This window comes from Giraffa tippelskirchi, chromosome X (assembly GCF_054371585.1).
Source record: "Giraffa tippelskirchi isolate mGirTip1 chromosome X, T2T-mGirTip1v1.2.pri, whole genome shotgun sequence".
NCBI lineage: Eukaryota > Metazoa > Chordata > Mammalia > Artiodactyla > Giraffidae > Giraffa > Giraffa tippelskirchi.
Window position 1 is genome coordinate 94324483 of NC_137289.1, and position 19267 is coordinate 94343749.

Below are 19267 nucleotides of genomic sequence, written 5' to 3' on the forward strand. Positions count from 1 at the left end.
ACAGTTCCCACATTTAATTTGATTTTCTTTTTCCCTGCCTTTTAGGCAGCTGACTGCTGAAGATGGGGGCCACCTCCAAATTTCCATCATCTCCTGTCTCAAGCAACTTTTCCTATGGGTTGGGATCAACCAACCAATTACAGGATACTTTGTGCCCCTGGTTATCCCTAAGCCTAGGCCAAAAAAGAGTGCCTAAGATTAACCTAGGCAGTGCATCCTTCCCCAGGGCATTGATTCCTACACTGGTTGCTAATTTATTGTGAGGGCCTAACTGTTTGCTTATATTGGCCTTTGGACACTCTTGGCCTTGTTGTTTTCCTCTGGCTGGAGGAGGAGGGTCTTTCAATATTTCTTGTAGCAAAAAATAAAGCTGAACTGTCATTCCGTGTCTGAATATATTTTCAAATACTGTGCCTCCACAGTTTCTTGCCTTTGTCCTTGGTTTCAAGGGAAGGTTCTGGGCTTCAGATAGTCTAGTAGTACAGTGTATTTGAAGAACAAGTTAGGGAATGGAAGAAAATTAAAATGTATCATGGCTTCTCATTCAGCATTAACTGCTGTCCGTATTTTAGAATACTTTCTTAGTTGTATAGTGGCAATATATGGCTCAGCTGGTAAAGAATCCGCCTGCAGTGCGGGAGACCCAGGTCTGATCCCTGGGTTCGGAAGATCCCCTGAGAAGAGAAAGGCTATGCACTTCAGCATTTTGGCCTGTTGAATTCTATGGATTTTATACTTCATGGGGTCACAGTGTCGGACATGACTGAGAGACTGTCACTCCATATTTAACAATAATGTAATTTTTGCATGTTCAGGATTAATGTGTCCCCCGGATTATTTTTATTTAACATGTAAACATTTTTATCTTTCTAAAATGTCCTCAAAAAGATGTACTTGGATGCATAAAAGAAGTATATAATGTAAGTTAAATTAAACATTTAATATGTTTCCATTTTCCCTATTAATGTTTCAGTGGAATTTTGTATAATTCTTTGCCTGACTGGTTATTTCCTCAAGATAGATTCCAATGGGAAGAAGTACTGTGTTAAAAATTCACATTTCTATTGATTTTTTAAGGCTATTGGTCCACAGTAGGTGGTTGCTACTCAAAAGTGTGCCCTCCCACCAGAATTCTAGTTGGCCCACCACCTTTTATAAGTAGGTCTGATTCCTCCCAAAGTAAAATGCTTAGCTTGCAAAAGATCAAACAACTCAGAAACACTAGAACTGTAACTTATGGCCTACTGACCTTGTTTTAGAGCAATGTAGTTAAGTTTAGGGACAATTAGTTAAGTCTTTGGGGGAGAAGTTAGCTCCCTCCAATGTCTAGTGTTTCCTGTAACTTCACCAGATTTGCTGATAGTTTTAGTAGTTCTGTGAATTTCATTGTACTTTCTACATGTATGATCAGGTTATCTGCAGATAAGGTGTTTTCAGTCACTCAGTTGTGTTCCACTCTGTGTAACCCCATGGATTACAGCCTGCCAGACTCCTCTGTCCATGGAATTTTCCAGGTAAGAATACTCAAGTGGGTTGCCATTTCTTCCCCCAGGAAATCTTCCTGACCTAGGGATCGAGTCCACGTCCCCTGCATTGGCAGGTAGATGATTTACCACTGTGCCACCTGAGAACTAGCACAGTGTTAAAACTGAAAGAAAGTAAATGTGCATCTTCACTGAGTAAAGATTCAGTAAATAGGAGTAAGCCCATCCCTTGGTGGCTCAGTAATAAAGAACCCACGCGCCAATGCAGGAGACTCGGGTTCCATCTCTGATTCAGGAAGATCCCCTGGAGTAGGACAACCCATCCAGTATTCTTGCCTGGGAAATCCCACGAACAGAGGATCTTGATGGGCTACAATCCATAGTGTTGTAGAGTAGAACACAACTGAGTGACTAAACAACAAAACAATAAGAAATCAGAAGAAGTTGAGAATCTGTGTGAGGACATGATACATTGCTGTTCTTAACGGTATGCTCCAACCATGTGATTGTGGGTATTGCTTTTGACACTTTTTTAATTTGTGTGAGTCTCAGTTGCAGCACACAGGCTTTTATCTAATAGTTGTAGCGTGTGGGATCTAGTTGGCTCACCGGGAACTGAACCTGGCCCCCGTGCATTAGGAGTGTGGAGTCTTTGCCCCTGGACTACAGGGGAAGTACCTGACATAAGTATTTTCTTTACTTGGAAAAATACTACTTTGCTCTATTCGATTAATGGGCTTCCCAAGTGGCACAGTGGTAAAGAATCTGCCTGCTAATGCAAGAGATGCAGTGTCAATCCCTAGGTCCAGATGATCCCTGGGAGAAGGAAATGGCAACCCACTGCAGTAATCTTGCTTGGGAAATCCATTGGACAGAGGAGCCTGGTGGGCTACAGTCCACAGGGTGGCCAGAGTTGGACATGCCTGAGTGACTAAAGCACTACCACCAACACATTATGTACAATAATTCTGATTTAAAAAGTAGGATTGTTGGGTCAAAAAGTAATCTCTCTTTAAAACGTTTTATACATGTTACCAAATTGCCCTCCAAAAAGGTTGCTTCGATTTGACTTCAACCGATTGGGCATGAAAGTGTCCATTTTCTTACTTCCTACCCTGTATTTGTCAGCTTCTTGCTTAGTCTCTAAGTTGTGCCCAACTCTTTTGCAACCCCTTGAACTGTAGCCCACCAGGCTCCTCTGCATATGTCCTTGGGGTTTTCCATGCAAGGATAATGGAGTGGGTTGCCATTTCTTTCTACAGGGGATCTTCCCGACCCAGGGATCACACTCATATCTCCTGCTTGGCAGGCAGATTGTTTATTTTACCACTGAGCCACCTGGGAAGCTCATTAATCTAATAGAGCAGACGATTATTTTCCCAAATAAAGAAAATACTTAGGTCAGAGACTTCCCTCGTGGTCTAGTGGCTAAGATTCCACACTCCCAATACAGGGGGCCCAGGTTCAATTCCTGGTGAGCCAACTAGATGCCATATGGTGCAACCATTAAATAAGAGCCCGCATGCTGCATTGAAGATCCTGCATGCTGCAACTGAGACCCACACAAATTAAAAAAGTAATACCCACAGTCTCATGGTGGGAGCATACTCTTAAGAACAGGAATGTATCATATCCTCACACAGATTCTCAACTTCTTCTGATGTCTTTCTTATTGTTTTGTTGTTTAGTTGCTCAGTTGTATTCTAGTCCACAACAGTATGGATTGTAGCCCACCAGGATCCTCTGTCCATGGGATTTCCCAGGCAAGGATACTGGATGGGTTGTCCTTTCCGACTCCAGGGGATCTTCGTGAATCAGGGATGGAACCCGAGTCTCCTGCATTGGCACATGGGTTCTTTACCACTGAGCCACCAAGGGATGGGCTTACTCTGATTTATTGAATCTTTACTCAGTGAAGATGCACATTGACTTTCTTTCAATTTTAACACCGCGTCACTTCCCAGGTGGCACAGTGGTAAAGAATCCGCCTGCCAATGCAGGAGATGTGGGTTCAATCCCTAGGTCAGGATGATCCCCTGGAGGATGGCAACCAACTTGAGTATTCCTACCTGGAAAATTTCATGGGCAGAGGAGCCTGGCAGGCTATATAATCTATGGGGTTGCAAAGAGTCGAACACAACTGAGTGACTGAGAACACCTTATCTGCAGATAACCTGATCGTACATGTAGAAAATACAGTGTAATTCACAGAACTACTAAAACGATGAGCAAATTTGGTGCGGTTGCAGGAAATACTAGACATTGGAGGGCGCTAACTCCTCCCCCAAAGACTTAACTAATTATCCCCAAACTTTCCACACTGAAATGAAACAAGGTCAGTAAGCCATAAAGTTATAGTTCTAGTGTTTCTGAGTTGTTTGATCTTCTGCAAGCTAAGCTTTTTACTTTGGGAGGAATCAGACCTACTAATAAAAGGTGGTGGGCAAACTAGAATTCTGGTGGGAGGGCACAGTTTTGAGTAGCAACCACCTACTATAGACCAATAGCCTTAAAAAATCCGTAGAAAAGTATATTTTTAACTCAGTACTTCTACCCTTTGGAATCTATCTTGAGGACATAACTAGTCAGGAAAAGACTTATAGAGAAGAATTGCACTGAATTATTATAAGGGGAAAATGGAAACATATTAAATGTTTAACACTTACATTACAGTACTTCTTTTGTGCATCCAAGTACATGTTTTTGAAGAAATTTTATTTTTATTTTTTTTATTTTTTCGCGAAGCTTATTTATTGTGCAACCAAGGAGGCAGACGGCATTTTATTGACTCTTAGAGGGCAAATCACGCTGTGATTGGGGTCAGATATTTCCCCCGAACATGATAGGATTTCTTTTCTGGATTTCATAGTAAATATTTCAGGCAAAGGTCTTAAGTAGTAGATTGAAATGTTATTTGACTTGACACGTCCCTTAGAGCTTCCATAAATTAGGAAAAATATTATCTCTTCAACTACAATTATAAACACCTTGAATCAAAAGGGTGCTTTCATCTTAGTTAAAATACAAATGAATAAATCAGTCAACATACATGTATTGAATATATCCTATAGAGAAGTGCTGTCCTAGGCAGAGTGGAGGATAGAAATGAGTGTCAGACATGATCCCTGACTTCACAGGTCTTAGAAAGTGATCATTTTATTCATATATTTGGCATTAGACATGTTTCTTAAATAATTAAATTAATAGTGGTTTAAGAATTCCAATTGCTAGTTAAGAATCATATTAAGAAAAAGAGCAACTTTCCAGAAATCATTATTTAATACTCTTTCAAGTCTAAGACTATTAGCCTTTTTCAAAATAGAAGTATGTTGTCTTCACAGTGAATTTAATGTATGAAAAATTTCATTCAAATGACATTATTTCTATTTAAAGTTTTGATATAATAATGCAGGGATCCCCAGTCACGAATCAGTATTGGGCCCTGGGCTGTTAGGAACCAGTCCACACAGCAGGAGGTGAGTGGTGGGAGAAACGGAAGACTCTGCCTCCCCCACTGATCTGTGGAAAAATTGTCTTTCATGAAACTGGTGTCTGGTCCCAAAGAGGTTGGGGACTGCTGCAGTAATGTACAAAACCAATGCCAACTTCTGAAGAATACCTCTTTTTGGATCACTGAAACATTTTACCCTGTATTGAGGCCTCAGTATCAATGAGAGTGATGTCAGATTCTTCGTCTACACTTCAAATACCAAATACACACGCCACCTGGACATTGTCTTGAACTAAATCCTAAAATAAAATTAAGTGACGTGTTCTTGTCAAACTCAGGTCTAGGTGCCTCCGGGCTACTGGATGGGGTTCAGTCATTCCTCCAGACGGCCCTGGCCCTCAGGCAGACATCATTTTCTTTGTTTAAACTGAATTCGGCATCGTCCTTCCGGCTGCTGGACACCCACCAAGTGGAGAGAACTCTGTTTTGGCAATGGGTCCAGAAGACTACAGTCATAATAATAAAATATTAAAATAATACATATTTGAATCTCCAATAGAGCCAGCCACCTTCCAGGACACTGGTACTTCCCGCTCCCAAATGCCATGAAGCAGTCCAAGAAAGCATGCTTCTCTAAATTTGCCTTTTTCCAACGTTCAGGCTTGAACAGGTCAGGTTCAGGAAAATACTTTGGATTTCGATGTAGCCAAAATGGAGACAACATCAATAAGTCACCAGAAGGAACAGTGTAATTCAAAATTTTAACTGGCTTCAGCACTTTTCGAGTGATGACACCAGGGGCTCGTAAACGAATGGTTTCCAAAATACACCATTTAATTAGAGGGAGTTTCTTCAAGTCATCCTCAGACACTTGAATCTTATCTTTACCTGCTGTGCCAAACACAGATGCTATGCCTTCCATAATGGTCCTGTGGATTTGGGGATGAGACAGGACAAATGCAAATGTCCAAAATGCAACAGGGACAGTATTGGACAGAGAAGCCCAAAGTAGTAAGAGCCCATAATTTGGACTCTTTTGTTCATTTGCTTCCATCTCTAGGAGATCCAGTACAGCCTGCATTACTGTCGGGGAATTATCTTTGGCAGATTTGTACGTTTTTATATCTGGGATGTTTTTCTCAAAAAGTGCCAGAAGCCATTTTTTGGATTTTGACCAGTTTCTGAAGAGGCATTCTGGCAACTGGGATCCATATTCAAAACCTTCATCATAAGCTTGAAAGTGCTGGTGAAACTCCCTGATTTTCCTCTCATCTGTGGGAAACAGACCTTTTTTAAAGAGTATGTTCACTGTGACTGGGTAAAGGAGGTGCCTCATAAACTTGTTCAGGTCTGTGGTCCCGTGAGTACCTAAATTCTGCAACTGTTCCTGTAATTCTTCAGTCAATTGTCCAGGGAATTTGTATAGGTTGAAAGTCCCCATTTTCCCTTTCACCGTGATATAAAGTTTCTCATGCAGTTTTAAAAAGATATTCTTTGCGATGGAGGCTGTACGATAGATGGGGTTTTGCACTGCTAGTTCAAAATTTACTTCTTTGGATTTTAGAAACACATTAATTCCCTCTTCTTCAGTAACAAAGGTCATTCGGGTGCCCATAACAATGACTGTAAATACTGGTCCATACTTGATTCTCGCTTTCTCTATAAATTCTAGAGGGGTTTTTCCAAACTCAAATCCAGCTCCAATCCAAGGAATCCAGCCCCCTATGCACGGCGGTCTACGCAAGTTCTTCCACTGAAGAAATAATAAAACAGCAACACAACCTAAGATTATAATCACTGCTGGGGAAATAAATTCCATGTTTTTGTCTAGCACCTTCCTGAGTCAGAGAAGGGAAAAGTCTTGCTTCTTCGCCCTGGAACAGGGCACTCACTGGACCACTCAACTTTTCCGCTGTTACTTTTGCAGTTTGTTCGACATCTAAACTTTAGCCTCTTTTCGCCGCCCCAATTTTTAGGTAATTTTTGCATCATCTCTTCCTCCCACGTCCACGTTTTTCTCAAGTCCTGGCTATCCGGGACAGAATTGAAGAAATTTCAGAAAGAGGAAAAGCGTGTATGTTAAATTAATTCCAGGAAAAACTTAATCCTGAACTTTCAAATATTACATTATTGTTATTTATGAAGTGACAGTCGCTGATTCATGTCCAACACTGCGACCCCATGGACTATACAATCCATGGAATTCTCCAGGACAGAATACTGGAGTGGGTTGCCTTTCCCTTCTCAGGTGATCTTCCCAACCCAGGGATTGAATCCAGGTCTCCCACATTGCAGGTGGATTCTTTACCAGCTGAGCCAAATATTGCCACTGTAAAACTAAGAAAATATTCCAAAATACTGACAGCAGTTAATGCTGAATGACAAGACATAATACATTTTAATTTTCTTCCACTTCCTAAATTGTCTTCAATTACACTGTACTACTAGCCTATATAGGAGAAGGCAATGGCACCCCACTCCAGTACTCTTGCCTGGAAAATCCCATGGATGGAGGAGCCTGGTAGGCTGCAGTCCATGGGGTCACGAAGAGTCAGACACAGCTTAGCGAATTCCCTTTCCCTTTTCACTTTCATGCACTGGAGAAGGAAATGGCAACCCACTCGAGTATTCTTGCCTGGAGAATCCCAGGGACGGTGGAGCCTAGGATTGGGAGCCTGGGACACCAGCAGCCTGGTGGGCTGCTGTCTATGGGGTTGCACAGAGTCGGACACGACTGAAGCAACTCAGCAGCAACTAGCCTATATGAAGCCCCGAACCTTCCCTTGAAACCAAGGACAAAGGCAAGAAACTGTGGAGGTGCAGTATTTGAAAATATATTCAGACAGAGAATGATAGTTCAGCTTTATTTTTTGCTATAAGAAATATTGAAACACCCTTCTCCTCCAGCCAGAGGAAAACAACAGGGCCAAGAGTGCCCAAAGGCCAATATAAGCAAACTAACAGTTAGGCCCCCTTAATAAATCAGCAACCAGTGTAGGAATCAATGCCCTGGGGAAGGATGCACTGCCTAGGTTAATCTTAGGTGCTCTTTCTTGGCCTAGGATTAGGGATAACCAGGGGCACAAAGTACCCCGTAATTGGTTGGTTGATCCCAACCGATAGGAAAAGCTGCTTGACACAGGAGGTGATGCAAATACTGAGTTGGCCACCGTTTTTAGCAGTCAGCCAGCTAAAAAGGATGGAAAAAGAAACTCAAAGTAAATGTGGGAACTGTTCCTCTAATTCTCTCTGCCCCCTCAGCTGGTGACAGGCTCACTGCGCATGTCTACATCCTTAGACTTCACCTTTGCGGGGTCTCCAATTGACTATTAGAATGACCCCAGACACCTGCCACCCGCCCAGGCCCCTTTGCAAACTAGGATCGTTGGCATGCTGCCATTCACTGTGAGCTCCTTCCCTACTGCCCTGTGGTAGGGCTGGATGCGTGGGCTCAGGGACTGGAGGGCCATCTCTGCCTCCATGGGTGGCGGGAGGAGCACTACGATGGAGCTGGTGGCAGCGAGGCTAAGGGACCCTCTCACACCAACCTTGCCTGTGCCTCAGGCCCACTCTTCATTCAGAGGCCTGTTTCCTTCTGGCTGTTATCACTTGTCTCCATCCCCACCCCAAGTCTGCTCCCCGGCCTTCCAGTCCCTCAGGCCATCTCCCGTCTCCATCTCTCCCTGCCACCCCTGACCCATACCCCCGAGGCCAGACCCGCCAGCCGTCTTCTTGTTCTCCCTCCCCGCAGCCCTTCCTATCCCCAGGCTGACCGTCTTCTCTCCATTCCAATGTCTAGAGTAGGCCCTTTCTTCCCTGCTCCATCCCCTCACCTCTGTTCCAATAAGATATAAATTGACAAGTTGGCTTCCTTGTGCTCCGGCCACAGGGGCACATGCCCACCAAGTCCCGATGCAGCACATACACCAGGCCCCGGGGCAGCGTGGCCACCGGGCTCTGGCATGGCTTGTCCCTCCAGCCAAGGCGAAGCATCTCCACCAGGTCCCGGAGCGTTAGATGCCTGCACCGGCTCTGGGGCTCCAGTTTCGGCCGCACCCGCCTCTCCCGCACTTCCGAGGCCCTGGTGCCCTTCAGGGCCATTTGGGTCACCAGGTTATCTGGGCCTCCCTGGCCTTCAGCACCTCCAACCACAACACCTCCACCGGCACCTGGGTCTGTGGCCTCCATGACCACACACGCTTCTCATCAGCCCACCACGGTCAGCCGGAGCATCTGAGGGGCTGAGGCACAAAAAGGAAACCATGCCCCTGAGCAGGTGATGTCATGATGGGCGCCGAGAACGCCTGTGCCATCAGGCCTTGACGCTGGCCCTGGATGTCCCTCTTAGGTGTTTATGAGCACTTCGCTGTTTCCCACCAAACGTGGAAACACCAAGTGAGCCCCTTCCCCTTACACCTCTGCTGCCACGTTCACATGTGACCAGCCTACTGACTTCAACTTCTGGAAGAGAGTCGAGCACCAGGGCCAAGCCCGGTCGGTCCCATTTGTCTCCCACACGTAGCTCAAGTCTGCGATCTTGTCTGGGCCTTAGGGCATGTGCAGGTGCATGCACATGGGGGTGCGCTGGGAACCAGCCCTGCAGTCCTGAGACCAAGAATGCGGAGTGGGCTGTGCCTATCCTGCCTGCCTGGGCAGGGAAGCAGGGACTGCTGTTGGACTCACTGGGGATGGCATGGGGCTGGGCTGACTGGGGGTCCAGGCTCAGAGACTGCAGGGACTGCAGGCTCTGGGCTTGCCCCGGGCCCCTCAGAAGCACTGGAGGAACCGGCTAGACTCAAGGGCTGGGGGAAGGGCCGTGTTCCCCTGGACACCCGCAGTCTCTTGCCCTCTGCTGGCACAACTCTCATGGCCTTTCCCTCCCCAGGAACAAAGTCTTGAGGCTCTCCGATGGCCTGTTCGTGCCGGGGCCCTCAACTGGGAGGTGACTCTGTGTCTGCTTGCTTGCTGGGTGCTGGTCTACTTCTGCGTCTGGAAGGCGGTGAAGACAACAAGCAAGGTACAGCCCGGAGTGACGACCGGGCTGAAGCAGCACTGCCTGGGCATGGGGTGCATCTGCCAGGGGCCATTGCTGCCATGGGAGGTGACTGCATCAGGGGTTGTACTTCAGTCCGGCCCCTGAGCCCCACACCCTGGCCTGAGAGTCCTCTCGGCCCTCCAAATCCAAGGCCAGCAGACTTCCCCCACCCCCTGTAGGAGGACAGGCACAAGCAGTGGCTGACCCTTCCCTGTGGGTGGGGCATTCCTGTCCCACCTTACCACCCTCCCACTTTCTCTCGATTCTGGCCCCCAGTCAGTTTTAGAGTGTGGGTAGACCCAGTCTATTGCCTGTGTCTGTCCCCTGCTCTGTGGCCAAGAGGACCCCAGCGGGGAGCCTGGACACATCTCGCCCTTAGGGGCCCACTGTCAGGTTGGGGGAACATTTGTAAGAATAGTCGTGCTGTAGAAGGGGGCTCACTAGACTACGATGGACTAGAGGGTGAGGGGCCAAGCCACACGACCCACTAGTGTGCCCCGTCTGTCCAGCCCACACCTGTACCTGTGCTCTTCCTTCGTAGTGAGAGCTAGCACTTGCTATGGTCCATGTGCTGTTGCAGGGGCTTTCCATGTGTTGGTCCACCAGGTCAGTTGTCAGACAGTATTGCCATGTCAGTCTCCTGTCTCCCATGATGCAGCTCTCCTCCAAACAAATCACATAAACCCACTCTCTCCCCAACACCAGCAGCTCCAAGTCTTGTGCATTTTGGTTTCTCCATTTCTCAAAACTGATGACTGCAGTGCTCCATCAGGCATGGGACTTAAGTTGGTTCTGAATTGTGAGATGTGCAAAGGAAAATGATAATGACAATGACAAATAATACGTGTGACAAGAGAGTGAGAGAGTATGAAGGAAAGACAGTGTATGATAGAATGAGTTCCTCAGAGATTTTACCACTGTGACAGGTGAATGGTTTTGAGTGAGTGTGACAGCCTGAATATGTGATTGGGACAGGAATTCAAAAGGACAGAATGTGGTGGGAAGAGACTAAGCTGCAGATGATAGTGATAGCGATAGTGAGCCCCCAAGATGATAGATGGTAACTTAACATGCACGGTGAGTGGTGGAAGGTGCCACCGGATTTGTGGTCTGCAAAGGAGAAGATTTAATTCCAGGACCAAGGGATGCAAGTTCAGTCACTCAGAGATTTGTGCAGTAGGAATTTTATTAAAGTGATAGTGACAGAAAAAGCTTCTGACATAGACATCAGAAGGGGTTTGAAAGAGTACCCGCTTTGCTAGTTTAAGGAGAGCATTATATACTTTACTGCTAGCTGCTGAGAATAGATTTAGATTAAAAAGATGCCTCAAGGCGGTGAAAATTTTGCCCAGGCCCTTTCTCGTAACATATATCCTGGGATGACATCTGCAGGATATTAACCAGAAGAAATGGTTTAACCTAGAGCTCAAGGCCATGGAAGTTTTACCCAGACCTTCTCCCATGACATAGGTTCCGAGCTCAAAAAAAGCATTTCATTGAGCAAGAGATTCTGCTGCCTACCAGGCCTCCATGTCTAGGGCAAAAGAATGTGAAAAAGAAAGAATGTTCACCTCTTCCTTAAAGAGCCTTGGTCCCGCTAGCAACCTGACTAAGTTAACTCTCTCACAGATACCATGACAGAGTGAGTGTGTGGCACAGAGTGTCAGAGATAGAGTCTAGGGGAGACTGGGTGTGAGAGAGAATAAGTGTAGTGGAAAAAGCATTATAGAGTGACACAGGAATGTTACAGAAAGAGTGTGTGTGACAGATAATCTAACTCAGTATGAGAAAGCGAATCTCAGAGATAATATGTACTGAAGAAAATGGGTCTGCCACACAGGTCAGAGTGCGACAGGGAATGAAGCTGACCACGGGAGGCAGCAGCCTGGGAAGGTGGATCAATCCTCGGGGCCCATGGTTCCCTGAGGGTGGCCATCCCCAGGTCTCAGCCAGTCTGGAGGAAGTCAGCAAATTGACTTGGCTCAGATGCCCAATCACGGTCTGCCCAATCAGTTTCATCAGTAATAAAGCTGATCTATTTAGGTTGAAACCCATGTCAAGGGAGATGTGTCAAAGGCTGCAGATGCTAACCTGGACCTGTCTGGAAGGAGTGTGAAAGGACTCGCAGCAGGCATGAGTGGATGATGTCAGTGAACTTGTAGAGGAAATGATTCAGGTGGTCCAATTTGTAGAGCCGCACACTTTCATTCAGGCTTTCAAAAGACAGGTGGCGCTAGTGGTAAAGACTCTGCCTGCCAACATGAGAGACACAACAGACACAGGTCCCATGCCTGGGTGAGGGAGAGTCCCTGGAGAAGGAAATGGGAAGCCACTCCAGTATTCTTGCCTGGAAAATTCCGTGGAGAGAAGAGACTTGTGGGCTACAGTCCATGGGTCGCAAAGAGTCAGACACGATTCTCCCCCCTCCCCCACATATACACATGTAATTTTAATCCAGGAGAAAGCAGAGGTTAGAGAAGTAGTTACAGTTCAGGATGGAGCAAGACAAAACATGAGGAGGACTTCCCTGGGGGTTCAGTGGATGGGGATCCACCTGCCAACGCGAGGAACACTGCTTCAATGCCCGGTCCTGGAAGATCCAACATGCCACAGAGCAACTGAGTCTGTGCTCTAGAGCCCACGTTCTGCAATAAGAGAAGTGACGGCGATGAGAAGCCTGTGCTCAGCAACTAGAGTGTAGACACCACTCGCCACAACTAGAGAAAGCCCGTGTTCATCAATGAAGACAAGCACCGGCAAAAGTATACGAATAAAGTCAACATGATGAGAGCACAGCATCTAGAGTGTAGTCCCCAATCCCTTCAACTAGAGAAAGCCTGTTTGCAGAAAGGAAGACCCAGCATAGGCAAAAATAAATAAATAAAATCAACAGGAGGAGAGGGGAGCAGGCCAGCTTCTCCAAGTAAAGGGCAGTGCAGTGCTGGGCTAGGGACCCTGTAGGAAAGCCAAGTGGGAAGTAAAGCATTGCAGTTACTTACAGATGACTAAATGAGCTCTCTGTCCAAGCTCCCTGTGGGTGCTAAAAAGGGGGAGCCCTGAGCAGACGTTGTGATAGTTTTAGTTGTAGATTTAGCAGATATTAATAGGTTTTCACCATCATCCCTGGAGAAAAACTGTGTCAGGCCAGAACCGGATTCTCATGGACATGTAGAGAGTAGGTGTGGACACTCTGGTCAGACATGTGGGAGGAAAGCCCAAAGATCGTACAGAGAGAGGGTCTAGCGTGTTGACTTCTGTCATCCATACACAAGTGGAAATTCATGAATTAAGCAGACCCACCTGAGGGTCTGACATTAGAGCAGAAAGACAGTCAGTGGGACGTCTAGGTGTCTCTGACTCACGCCTCCACAGTCGAGACCATGAGGACACCCTCATACACCCCCACTGAGGGGACTGGTCACAGTTTCCCAGGAGCAGAAATGCTGGAGGTCAGGGATGTGCAGGCTTCACTGGATTCAGTCATGCCAGACTGCTCCCTCCTATGGCTGCCCCCATCTCCACTCCTACTGTATCCTGCGACCTTTGGGGGTTTCCTCCGCTGTAACTAGCCTGTTTGTATCCTGTCCCCATTTCCACAAATCAGAATTGCAGTTAAATTCTGGATTATCAGCAGAATATTTAAAATATCGGTATATTCTTGATATTAATCTGTTATGGGCTTAAAACAATATTTAGGAAGTAGTTCCCCATTCCTGGCTCAGAAGAATATTTTATTACATTTTCTACAGTAGCTTTATTTATTCGGTAACTCAAGGAACATTTTTTGCTGGACACTGTTCCAGGCCTCCATGGAGGTTCCAGTCTAGCCGGGACAGACTGTCAAGAAATGAAATAACAACTACACTAGATAGCCTTTGGGAATATGGTGACATCTCTGGCCGGAAGGGCAGCAGGAGAAAAGACAGGGAGCACTTGGAGGAGTGGTTTTCCCTTTTCAACTGGGTGGTCAGGGTCGGCTTTGTTGTCAAGCAGAGACGGAGTGAGGACTTGAGGGAGGTTTGGGAGCGTGAGGAGACCAGTGTGGCTGGAGCAGAGTGGGTGAAGAGGAGAGCAGCAGGACAGGGGGCCAAGACCTGACGGGGACTGGATGTGGAGGCCTCAGGGGACATGCTGAGGGCTTGTGCTCAGAGTGAAGTGGGAGGTGGTGGAGGGTGGCTGTGGGTTGGACTGTGTCCCCCAGAAAAAGATGTTGAAGCCCCACCCCCTGGAGCCTGTGGATGGGACTTGATTTGGAAATGGGGTTTTGCAGATATAATTAGTTAAGGTGAGGTCACAGTGTGTTACGGTGGCCCAAATCAAGTGACTGCTACGTTTATAAGAAAGCCATGTGAGCACACAGAGAGAGAGGCTGTGTGAAGACAGAGGAAGAGTTGGAGTGAAGTGTCTACAAGGCAGAGAAGGCCAGGTGCTGCAGGCCACCACCAGAACCTATGAGAGAGGCCTGGAACTGACTCTCCCTTGGCGCCATCAGAGGGAATCAGCCCTGCCAACATCCCAGTCTCAGACTCCTGGCCTCCAGAACTGTGAGAGAATAAATTTCTCTTGCCTGAAGGCATCTTCTTTGTGGTACTTTATGATGGAAGCCCTAGGAAACTCATACAGTTATCAACAGAGTGGTGATATAATCTGACTGATATTTTTGATTCGTGAAGTCTGGGTTCATATTGTTCTTTTTGTTTTTCATGCTTATCAATATTGACTTCATATGTGCAAGACTTGCCTGCTGAAAAGTCACAACGTTCTCATCTGAGTCCTTAACTTTTTATACTTTTAGCTTTTGCGTGTAGAGCTCTGAGCGTTTGACTGTAATCTTTGTGAATGATGGAAGGTAAGTACACAAGGCAATGGAGGTTTGCTTTCCCCATATGGATATTCCACAACCATTTGCTCAACAAAAGATTATCCACCCCCGCCCCCCCGCATTGAATTACCTAGACTCCTCTGCTGAATATCCATTGACCACATACATATGTCTGGAAATGCTTCTGGACTGTCAGTCCTGTCCCATGGATCCACAGCTCCATTACTGGACATGTACAGTAAGCTATGAAACTAGGCTGTGTTTGTCTTTTTATTTGTGCATAGTCACAAGTCTTCAGGCTATCATCGCGCTTCTGTTCTCACATAAATTTCAATATCAGCTCATCAGGGAGTTCTCTGGTTGTCCAGTGGTTGAGACTCTACCTGCCAATGCAGAGAACACGGTTTCGATCCCTGCTCCGGGAAGATCCCACAAGCTGAAAGGCCACTAAGCCTGAGCACCACAACTGCTGGGCCTGTGCTCTGGAGCATGACAGCTGCAACTACTGAAACTTGAGTGCCTAGAGCCTGTGCTCTGCAACAAGAGAAGTCACCGCAATGAGAAGCTTATCTGCTGCAACTAGAGCGTAGCTCCCACTCACCATAACTAGAATAACCTGACGTGTGCAGCAACAAAGACCCAGCCAAGCCAAAATTACGTAAACAAGCAAACAAATGAATCTTTTAAAAAAGAACCTGCCTCACAATGCAGGGGACATCGCTTCAATCTCTGGTCAGGGAACGAAGATCCTATATGCAGTGGAGCAACTACTGAGCCTGGGCATCGTGACTGGAGTGCCTGTGCACTGCAACAAAAGATCCTGCGTGACACAATGAAGTTTCCACATTCCCCAAATAAGACCTGATGGAGCAAAAGAAAGAAAGAAAGAATTTGTTTAAGAAATCAGCTCATCAATTTCTGCAAAAATCGTTGCTGGCATTTTGGAGGACTCTATCGAGGAGTTTGGGTGAAATTGATCCTTGAACAATATCAATTCTTCCCATCAGACATGATTGAAGAACATGCATATGATACATCGCTGCATTTTTAGGACTTCTTCAATTTCTCCCATGGTGGTGTGTGATAAATTTTCTGAAATGTTCCCTAATGTTTCATAAAGGGCAAGGAGTCCTGTGTGTCTGGATCTAACTAGGCAAAGGTGAAGGAAAGTTGCATGGCTCAAGGTAGCCTGGAGTTAAAACTCCCCTCCAGGTCCTCCCCACCGTTCTAAGCAAAACAAAGAACTCTCTCACCCGAATTAAAAATAGACATTAGGTTGATTACACCCAGCTCCAAGCTGGCCCAGCCTCTGGCCGATCTCCAGAACTCCTTGCTCCAGCCATTTAAGAGATAACTACTCCCAGCAACCTTGGAGAAGAACAGGCCCCCTTAAGACAGTAGCTTTCTACATACATGCCTATATATACTTACTCTTTTCTTAGATAAGTGCAGCAGCTCGCTAACCTGACTGCTGCCCCTTCTCACCTCATAAAAGGTGATCTGTTCCTGTAGAGTGCCAATCTCATTCTTTTTCGGAACCTCGCCTACTCTAACTCCGAACCTTACATTTTTGGTGCTGAGACGCAGGAGGTTGAGGTTCCTTCTCCTTCTCCACAGCTAGCTCTTTGGAGTGTGGAAGACTGTCGAGCTCACGTTCCTGCCCGGGCTTTCAAGACCTCCTCGAGTGGACGCCCTGTGCCTTCGTGAGCGGTACAGGTCCTGTGTAAGGGCTTTATTGGTTTTCCACGTGCCCCGAGGAATACTGACCCCCCTTCCTGGTTTCTCTACACTCTCTTTTTCTCGAGACTGACCAACTCCAGCAGAGAGGCCTTTTGCCATTCGACCGCTTTACATGCAACACTCCATTCAAGCCAGCCCCTAAATTAAGGTAAGATCCAATCCGGACGGTTTTTCTAGAGGCGCCCTAAAACTTAGTCCTCTCCGGGTCCCAGGGACCCCCGGCCTAGGGCCACTCTGTAGGCGAAAGTAGGGATGCTTCCCCTCGACACAGAGCTCTCTTCTCATAACTCCTATTGCAACTATGGTGACAACTCGAGCTCCCAATAGGAACCTCTGCTTGTCTTTCAATTATGGGGTCTAGCCAATCTGTCCTAAAGGATTCCCCTCTGGCCCGTGTTCTCAAAAATCTCAAGCCACTCTCTCTCACTGAACTCAAAGCTAACCGATTAAAACAACTCTGTATACAGATCTGGCCTCAATACCAATTAGACAACCAAGACCACTGGCCTGAGTTCGGGACTTTTGATTTCAATATTTTATCAGATCTCACTAACTTCCTCAAACGGAATGGCAAAGGGTCAGAGGTCCCATATGCCCAAACCTTTTGAGCCCTTCGGAGCAGGCCCTCCCTATGCAAGAACTGCTCCACCCACGAGGTCCTTCTATGCACCTTGCCTCCCAAACAAAAGGGCTCTTCTTCTTCAACTAACCACTGGTCATGACCTTCCGCACCCCCAGAATTTGACCCAGCGGACGAGCCCCCTCCCTATCTGCCACCCCGCCAACCCTCTCCTTCCCCCTCATCCAATTCACCTACTGACCCCAAAACCTCTCCTGACTCCCCCTCAACCCCGCCACCCCATCTCCCTGACCACCCCTTCCCTCTTCCCTCCCCTCCTGCCACACGGTCACATACCCAACATATGTTTCCCCTGAGAGAGGGAGCAGGGCCAAAGGGCCCCACACGAGTCCACGTGCCATTTTCATTGTCAGATATCAGCCAGATAGAAGAAAAGTTAGGATCATTTTATGAAAATCCTACCAGATACAGAAAACAATTCCTGAAACTCTCCCAGGCCTATAACCTCACATGGAGTGACATATATTATATCCTAAATGCCTCTCTCACCCTAGATGAAAAAGAACGTATCCGGCAAGCGGCAAAAGCCCATGCCGATCACTTCCATAACCAAGACAGGGATAGCCCAGCTGCTGATGAGGCGGTGCCTCAATCAGATCCCCACTGGACTTACCAGCCCAGTGACCCAGGTATCAGGAGACTGAATCATATGATTACCTGCCTTCTAGAAGGAATGCAGAAAAATGCTCATATCCATGTCAATTATGATAAAGTCAGAGAAATCACCCAAGGGGCAGACATAAATACAGCCTTATTTTTGGCATGCCTCACAGAGGCAGTCCAGAAGTTTACTAACTAAGATATCACCACCCTGCTGGATTACTCTACCTTCATCTTCAGTTCATCAGCCAGTCCGCCCCTGACATTAGACGCAAGCTTCGACAGCTAGACAAGGGTCCTGAGACCTCCCCCCAAAGAGACCTTCTAGAAGTAGCCTTCAAGGTGTTCAATAATAGAGAGGAGGAAGCTAAGAGAGAAAAAGACCGTGAGAGAAAAGCTAAATATGCCCTTTTGGCGGCAGCAATTAAGGGAAGAGATCAGCCCGGCCCAAGTCATCCCAGACTGGGACTTAAGACCTCCCCCCTGGACCCTGCTTCCGATGCAACCAGTCAGGACACTGGACAAAGGCATGCCCAAACCTGCGGCCCCCTACAAAAGCATGCCCAACCTATGGTCAGTGGAGACACTAAAAGGTGGACTGTCCCCAGGGACGCCCTGACAACACTGGGGAGGTCCCCACCTCCCAGACCTGGAGAGTGGAATGTTCATAGGGATGCCCTGGCACCCCTGGAGAGATTCCCGCTTCTCCCCAAAACCCCAGCCCAACCCTACGAGAGTTGTTCCAATGACGGGGCCTGGGTTCCAGCCTCCCCGTCCGTGTCCCAGACACGAGCTCAGAACTTAGGGTAGACGGGGTAATGGCCAGAAAAAAGACCTGTATTATAATAGACACTGGAGCCGCTTTCTCTCTCTTAACTTCCTACTCTGGCCCAACTCAAGACTCAGAACTCACAATCAAGGGGGTCTCTGGAGTTCCCTTAAGGCCAAAACTCAGCCCTCCATTACTCTGTCAATTTGAAAAATCGACCTCATACGCTCATTCCTGATAATGCCTAAATGCCCAATGGCACTCCTAGAGAGACATTTGTTATCCAAATTGGGGGTCTTTATTACCATACCCCACCTCGATACAGTCTCTATATTCTGCATGAAGACGGCACCTGGACTGTCCCTCTCCCGCACCCCTGACTTTCCCTTAGATCTACCCGCCTTGGACCCCCACGTCTGGGACACTGATCACCCATCCATAGCCAAACATCATCCCCCAGTCCACATTACCCTAAAGGACCCCTCGAATATAATCACCCAACAAGAGTATTCTCTCACCCCCGAGGCCCACAGGAGACTTAAGCCTATCATAGACCGGTCTTCTTCAGGCCTCTATCTTAATGCCTACCCATTCACCACACAACACCCCTATTCTGGCAGTAAGGAAGGGACCAAACTCTTGGAGACTGGTCCAGGATAGGCAAAAAATCAATGAGGCCATCACGTCGACTTTCCCAGTAGCCCCTAACCCTTACACCCTTCTGTC

At 47.0% G+C, this 19267-nt stretch overlaps 1 pseudogene across 1 annotated transcript; it reads right to left on the reverse strand.

Annotated features, from left to right (window-relative positions):
- Window positions 1-4202: 4202 nt before the first annotated feature.
- Window positions 4203-6847, reverse strand: LOC145536023 (24-hydroxycholesterol 7-alpha-hydroxylase pseudogene; annotated as a pseudogene). Its single transcript, XR_014075601.1, has one exon. The product of XR_014075601.1 is annotated as a 24-hydroxycholesterol 7-alpha-hydroxylase pseudogene (transcript).
- Between the last annotated feature and the right edge of the window lie 12420 nt (window positions 6848-19267).